Raw genomic sequence first — 7,752 nt, 5'->3', positions numbered from 1 at the left:
GCGAGCCGCAGTTTGCCGACCACGGAGCTATGCAATGAAGAAACGTAACTGCACCTAGCAGTAACACATGAGCCACGAGCGCCAATTTTGCTGTGGAGAGGATAAGGAGGAACATATAATATAGACCAAATCAATACTATTAAATTAAGCTGTTCGTCGAAGCCCAGGGTCAAGGCTGTGTTTACAAGAACATCCACAATTTATTCATCAATTTCTAAAGGTCATGGATGAATTTTGAGCTAAAAGATATAGCACTATCACTGTTATTTAAATTCCCGCTACACCCGAATTGTAAGGAACAAGTATAATTCCCATTACACAGATGATAAAACAGAGCAAGGAAGGAGAAGTGAACTGCCCAAGGTTATATGGCCAAGACACGGCTAACGGCGTCCAACTCTAGAACCTAAGATTCCTCTAAATAATGAGTGGACCATAAAAAGGTGCTTTTCCTAAGTGTCCTAGGTTGGACAAAGCATTTATTCTGGCAACCGGGCCCTATGCCAGGAAGAAACATTCCTTAAGTGCTATCAAACTGGTGTTTTCCCAGGGAGACTTAACCATCATTAGCGAATAGCTTCGTTTGCAGTGTTGTGTGCAGCCCACGGTGGTGGGCCAGAGGGATGCATTATCACTAACTGAAAGAGATTCATTTCATGGGCAGTTATATGCTTCCTGCTTAAGACACTTGCAGGTAAGCAAGAGTAGTGTGTTTTCTGGAAACGCCGTTTGCCTGCTCCCAGGTACCCGTGTCAGTGGGTTTCTCCACCTTCCTTCCATCCCACAATTTCTCTGGGAGGAACACCCCGGAATTGGCATTCAGTGCCTCTAAAATGCCCCTGCAGAGACTCTATTCTGAGCAAATTGATTCCCCAACTCCCCCGGCATCCCCATATCCTTTCTCTCTCTAAGACTGTTTGTGATTCGTGGTGCTACCTCTTAGCAGGTCTTACCACCTGCCCCGCCTAAAGCAATCCCGAGCGCTGTCTGAGCTTGAATCTCAGCTCCATGACATATCACCTCATCAATAAGAATCACAAAAATTAAAGATAAAAAAGAACACCTTACCTCTGCCTTCCTTCATGGTGTTGTTCTAATGTACATCTGACTGGGGGTGGGATGTGGAGAGGCGGTGGGAGGTACCTGTGAAACCTGGATTCTGGAATCCCTGCCTTGAGATTGTTATTCTGTACGTCCCGGGGAACAGCTGAAACTCATTTGCTTTGCATTTTAATAGTCACCCAGATGATGTGAATTAGCTGGGCAAGCTAACGTCTCTGTGATCTTAACTGAAAAATGCTACCCCCTCCAATGCACTACCCTGTGCTTTCTCTTCCCTGTTGCTCAGTTTCCTCATCTCTGAAACGGGAACAGAATTTCAGCCTGACCCGTCCCAAAGCTCTGCTCTGTCCACTAGGCAATATCCCTACCCTGGGTCACAAACATCAGAACAGAAGGGCCAGATCTAATGCAGGTCTGTTCTTTCCTCCAGGGCACCCTTGACCTTGCCTTCACCTTCTGCCTCACACAGAACTGCTTCATTCACTTGCTTCTGGAAGGGATGTGACAGTGTCAGATACTCAATGTAAGCAGGAGAGTGCAAGGGAAGAAGATATAAGAGAGGTTTCTTCCTTGGAAGGCAGCTAAGAACACGAAATCTGCAGTGAATCAGTATGGGTACCAATCCTGCACTCTTGCTCTCTATAAAAATTTGGGTAAATTACCTACCCTGTGTCTGAGTTCCCTCGTCTGAAAAATGCATATAATAACAGCACCAACCTAACCAGTTTGACTCAGTGGATAGAGCATCGTCTTGTGGACTGAAGGGTCCCGGGTTCGATTCCTGTCATGGCACATGCCCAGGTTGTGGGTTCGATTCCCCAGTAGTGGACATGCAGGAGGCAGCTGATCAATGATTCTCTCTCATCATTAATGTTTCTGTCACTCTGAAATCAATATATATATATATAAATAGTACCTACTTTCACAGAGTGGTGTGAGAATTAAATGCATCATAGGGCTTCCCTTCTGCTTTTTTGGTGTTTAATTAGTCAGCTAAATGTACCTTAAACCTTCACCACTGTGGTAAACAGCAGCCCCACACCGCAGTTGCCGGGGATGGGTTGCTAGAGCAGAGACAGCAGAGATATGCTGGCTATGCCCAACCTCTTGTTAGCATGTGGGCTTCGAACCGCCAGCTCCTGTAATGAGAGGCGCTGGTTGATTGTGACGGCAAGCTAGATCTATTGCCAGTGAAACACTTGGGTAATGCACACAGCGGAGCATCTTGCCTTGGTTAAGTGACTCTGACACAGGAGGATAAAAGACAATATCTTCCTCCTCATTAAGAGATAACAGATGGACTTCCCTAATATCCATTTTTTAGCCTAATTTCATTTGTTTAAATCTTTGCCTGATGAGATGGCGTTCTGAGAGTAATTTTAAATTGTTCTGCCTGGAACAAATATTTCTTTAACTTTATTAGAACCTCTCCCTAAGGGGTTCTGTTGTCCTGGGTGGTTTTAAATATTCATCTCATCCAAATACAATAAATCTTTCTTTAATATTTTTTTTTTTTACCCAAGACCTGGTCTGTGGCTTTGCAAGGTAAATATTACGTGATGAGCTAAATAATAAAACCAAGGCAAAACAAGTTATAAGCTGTTTTCTTAGTAATTACAATTTTTCTCAAGTTCTCTGTGGTTGTATTAATCCTACTTCTTTTCATGATTTAGACAAAGATGACTTCATTGTACATTTAAAGCTTCTAAATTTATGCCCACCTCAGCTGATACTTCACAGCTAAAATTTAAGGTTCTCTTTTGTACTCTTATTCTTCCCTTTTCTAAGAAAGTTACATGCAAACATTTTTTTTAAGCAGATGGCTACCTAAGTTTATAGTTTCATGTTTCCTGAGATATCTACCTCCTGAATGAAGCTTGCTTCTTGGCCAAAAATATGCCTATGTAGTTTGTTTAGTTTCCAATCTCTGAGTTAAAACAAGTAAACTAAGTAATTTAAACGGCGAGATGACACCCACTGTTTGAGCAGGAGTCATGTAAGTTTGGGTTCTAGGTTTTCAGTTCTGAAAGGCTCATGGACAGGTTCATGGTCTTCATGTGGACAGAGCTATTCTGCACTTTTTCTCTATGGCGCCGACTGTAAACCTGAATCTGGGACGTGCTTGAGTGATTTCTCTGAAGCCATAAAGAAAATTTTACTTGGCGTACATTTTAATATTTTTGGTAATTTGATTACACTGCATTGTTAATAACAATAACTCTATAACTTAAAAATATTCTTATTTTTAAATATATCCTCTAGATCCATGCATGTTGTCGCAAATAGTAAGATTTCATTCTTTTTTATAGCCAAGTAATATTCCACAGCTTTTTTATCCACTCGTCTATTGGTGGGCACTGGGGCTGCTTCCATATCTTGGATATTGTAAATGGCACTGTAATAAACATAGGGGTACACATATTCTTTTGAATTGGTGTTTTGAGTTTCTTCAGATATTCCCAGATGAATACTGGAAACATCGGGGAACACTATAAAAATACATGATTGTCTAACCGCAGCTGATCGATGTTCCTCTCTCATTGATGTTTCTAAGGCTCTATCCCTCTCCCTTCCGCTCTTTGAAAAATCAATAAAATATATTTAAATAAAAATATCTATACTTTTGACTAAATGACTAGTACAAAATAATGTTGAATACAAAAATATCTATATTTTTGACTAAATGAAAAAAATAATATTTTACTGATAGACATAAAATATTGATTTTTTTCCATATTGATGATGCTACAATTTTAAATGTAATCATATGTCCATTGAAAGAGGTATGTTGTGCCACTTTTTCTCACCCTCAATATGGAACTGCTTGTAATTACGACACTCATCCTCATCTCCCTCACCTCCATGTCTTTATTTTTTTTAAACATATTTTTATTGATTTCAGAGAGGGTAGGAGAGAGAGATAGAAACATCAATAATGAGGCAGAATCATTGATAGGCTGCCCCCTGCATTTCCCACACTGGGGATGGAGCCCACAACCCAGGCACGTGCCCTGCCTGGGAATCGAACCATGACCTCCTGGTTCATAGGTCGACGCTCAACCACTGAGCCACACCGGCCGGGCTCCATGCCTTCCTTTATGGGTCTCTCAGCAGATTCCAAGTCATCCTTCCATCAGCAGGTGCTTCCAGGAGTCGGGAGAAAGAAAACCCCCAGAGCTCCTGGGTTTTGCCTGCTGTGGGCACTGCTCTCCCCCCGTCACTAGAAGGATGCTTGGCAAGGAGTAACGGCTCAATTAATGATGATTGAGTGAGTGAGCACATGCATGTCTTCTGACTGGGTTGGTACCCGCATCCGCCTGGCTCCGCAGCTCATTACCCTGAAGCATCTGCTTTCCTGTCTGTCTGCTTACTCCTCTGTAATTCCTTGCAAATGAATCTTTTGTGTCTGGGTTGCCCCTGAAGTGTCTCAGCCGCAGCTCTGCGTATTCACGTCTTTTTCCTCCTTAAAGCGGAGTCCGCGGAGCCTCAGCACCAGGGTCCTTGATAAATATTTAAGTGAAGGCATCCAGCTCATAAAAAAAGTGTCCTGGATGATGGCTACCTCAAGTAGGGTGTGTTCGATATACAAGGCAGTGCTTTAAGAAGTAATTACTATCTACCTACTTTAGAGAAATCGGTGATCCCTCTGAGCATTTCTAGAAAGCTTCAAACCAATCTAAACAGATAGGGGTTTTCTCAGAGGCTTACGGGGTTTTCTCAGCGTCAACACTGTAAATGACAAACTTGCACGCCTTTGCCTCTCTAGATGGGGTGAACACTGCTGGTAAGTCAACGCCACCGATGGTACGCTGTGTGTGCTTTATCCCTTAAAGTTACAAGGGGAGGGAGAGAGAGATAGAAACATCAACAATGAGGCAGAATCACTGATAGGCTGCCTCCTGCACACCCCACACTGGGGATGGAGCCCACAACCCAGGCACCTGCCCTGACTGGGAATGGAACCATGACCTCCTGGCTCAGAGGTCAATACTCAACCACTGAGCCACACCAGCCGGGCGCCATGCCTTCCTTTATGGGTCTCTCAGCAGATTTATGGGACACTCTGGCTGAGGAACACACCAGGGAAGATAAGGGCACACAAAAGCCAGGAAAAACACCCGAGGGTCCAAAGCTCATCCTTCCCCAAGTCCCTCAATCTGGTGTTGTCAAAGCAACATAACAACTTGACGGCAGGCTCTGCGCCTGCACTTGAGGTTGCGATAAGAAACAGGCATCCTTCTCTCTTGAATCTTCACTTTTTCACCCAGTGCTGTTTTATTTTTTACTTTTATTTTTTTAGTTTGTTTTGTTAATCTTTACCTGAGGATATTTTTCCATTGATTTTTAGAGAGAGTGGAAGGGATGGGGAGAGACAGAGAGAAACATTGATGTGAGAGAGACACATCGGTTGGTTGCCTCCCACACATGCACATGCCCAGACCAGGACTGAGAATGAGCCTGCCCTTGACCAGAATCGAACCCAGGACCCTTCAGTCCATGGGCTGATGCCCTATCCACTGAGCAAACTGGTTAGGGTTTTTTTTTTGTGTGTGTGTGTGTGTGTGTGTGTGTGTGTGTGCTTAACGTTCCATGGAGGACATTTTCCCACATCTCAGAACAAGAAAACCCCATGCCCTTCCTAACGGTCTATCCGTGGTCGGCAAACTGCGGCTCGCGAGCCACATGCGGCTCTTTGGCCCCTTGAGTGCGACTCTTCCTAAGCCTTAGGAGTACCCTAATTAAGTTAATAACAATGTACCTACCTATATAGTTTAAGTTTAAAAAATTTGGCTCTCAAAAGAAATTTCAATCATTGTACTATTGATATTTGGCTCTGTTGACTAAAGAGTTTGCCGACCACTGGCTCTAGATCACTTTCATCTGTACGAACAAATTGATCGTGTATCTCAGAGATATTTCCCCTGCATTCACACTGTGAAAACAAAGAGCAGATTGTAGAGAGAGCTCGGAGCAGAAGTTAGGCCCCACCCCTGTAAGTACCATCTACACACACTCTATGTTGTATGTTTGCCCATGAACTTTGCTTCCTGTCAGTTTGTATTCCCTTATTCAGATTCCCAGCTCCCTCAAGATTTAAATGCTTCCTTGAATCTCTGTGACCAGGTCCTTTATGGGAAGAAGAGATTTGGATAATATGCAGAATATGCTTTGTTTAGAAATGAAATGAACATCATGTCTCTTTTGCATGTTTTTGCATAATAAAAATGTAAGACAGAGTGCAAGCTCTCAAAGACAGTGTAGCACTAATGTCACCATCTAGCTGTTCTTTAGAGACTCAAGAGTAGTGTCATTAAGTGCAATCAAAGAAACGTTAGGCATTAAAAAAAAATGGAAAGACCAACATAGGTTATTTGAACAACCCTGGAATGTTTACATTTTTGCATGTAATTTATGAAAAAATAATTGTATTGAACATACAGTTTTAGACAGTCTATAATTAATGTGTAAAATACACTAAACTCTAAAAAACAACATAAAAACCATGTATAATTTCATCTCTTCAAATTAACATGTATTGATAGGGTGAGGTTTCTGTCTATATTTTCTGCCTATATATGTGTATACGCATGTGTGAGGCTCAAATATGTGAGCAATAGTTTCTATATTGTATATAGCATATGTTAGTGTCGAAAAAATAATTGTATTGAACATACAGTTTTAGACAGTCTATAATTAATGTGTGAAATACACTAAACTCTAAAACACAACATAAAAAACCATGTATAATTTCTTTTTTTAAAAAAATATATCTTATTGATTTTTTACAGAGAGGAAGGGAGAGGGATAGAGAGTTAGAAACATCGATGAGAGAGAAACATCGATCAGCTGCCCCCTGCACACTCCCCACTGGGTATGTGCTCGCAACCAAGGTACATGCCCTTGACCGGAATTGAACCTGGGACCCCTGAGTCTGCAGGCCGACGCTCTATCCACTGAACCAAACCGGTTAGGGCTGTTAGTGTCTATTTTAATTATAGTGTATAGTCCTTGAGTTCTATTTATTACCCACCCTATTATACTAAATCTTCCCTCATATTTTAACATGCACAACATTGTTTTTTAATGGTTGAATAATGGGTATAGGTTATAATAATATTTGGATATAAGAATGTTGCAACCTTCGGTAAGTTAACACAATGTAAGTTATTTCTTGCTGAGACGATTCATCAAAGGCTCCTTGGGAATCATAAAATAATTTCCAATGCCCAACTCTCTAATGACCCTTTATCATGTGATCACTAGACACAAAGCGAACCCAGTCACACAAGGAAAATAAATAAACCCAGGCACTTACTAATTTCAGTAGCAATGATCGTTATGTTGTGCCATACACTTAACTCTCTGTCAAGCGGCGTTGCCAGCGTTATCTTCCCATCATCTGCGTTAATGTTGAATTGCCTCTCCAGGTCAGTGTGCCGGTCGATGGAAAACCTACAAAACAGATAGATCTGTAATCTATTTCCATGCTCACATGATCCAGACAGCCCACAGCAGACCTTTAGTCATCCTCGGAGAGCCATCATCATGAAGTCAAATGAATTGGGAAACTCAGCGGCATCGTCATTTGCAAAACCAAATGACTGGACGAGGCACAAGAAACTTGATAATTACTGTCCAAGGGGTAATTAGCTACCTGTGCAACAAGGAGGTCAGACACCGCCACGGGTT

General features: G+C 42.0%; 1 protein-coding gene across 1 annotated transcript in view; it reads right to left on the bottom strand.

The window, feature by feature from the left end:
- The window catches only part of LOC102244392 (cadherin-8), a 110,222-nt gene extending 102,704 nt beyond the window's left edge, over nucleotides 1-7,518 (bottom strand). The window contains exon 1 of the mRNA XM_005860128.2: nucleotides 7,379-7,518. The gene's annotated coding sequence lies outside the window, so the exon portion shown is untranslated. The remainder of the gene's footprint in view (nucleotides 1-7,378) is intronic.
- Nucleotides 7,519-7,752: the final 234 nt, after the last annotated feature.

The sequence above is a fragment of the Myotis brandtii genome, unplaced genomic scaffold (genome assembly GCF_000412655.1).
Source record: "Myotis brandtii unplaced genomic scaffold, ASM41265v1 scaffold1314, whole genome shotgun sequence".
Lineage (NCBI taxonomy): Eukaryota > Metazoa > Chordata > Mammalia > Chiroptera > Vespertilionidae > Myotis > Myotis brandtii.
Note: the sequence above shows the minus strand (reverse complement) of the source record. Positions and strands in the feature narration are given on the sequence as shown.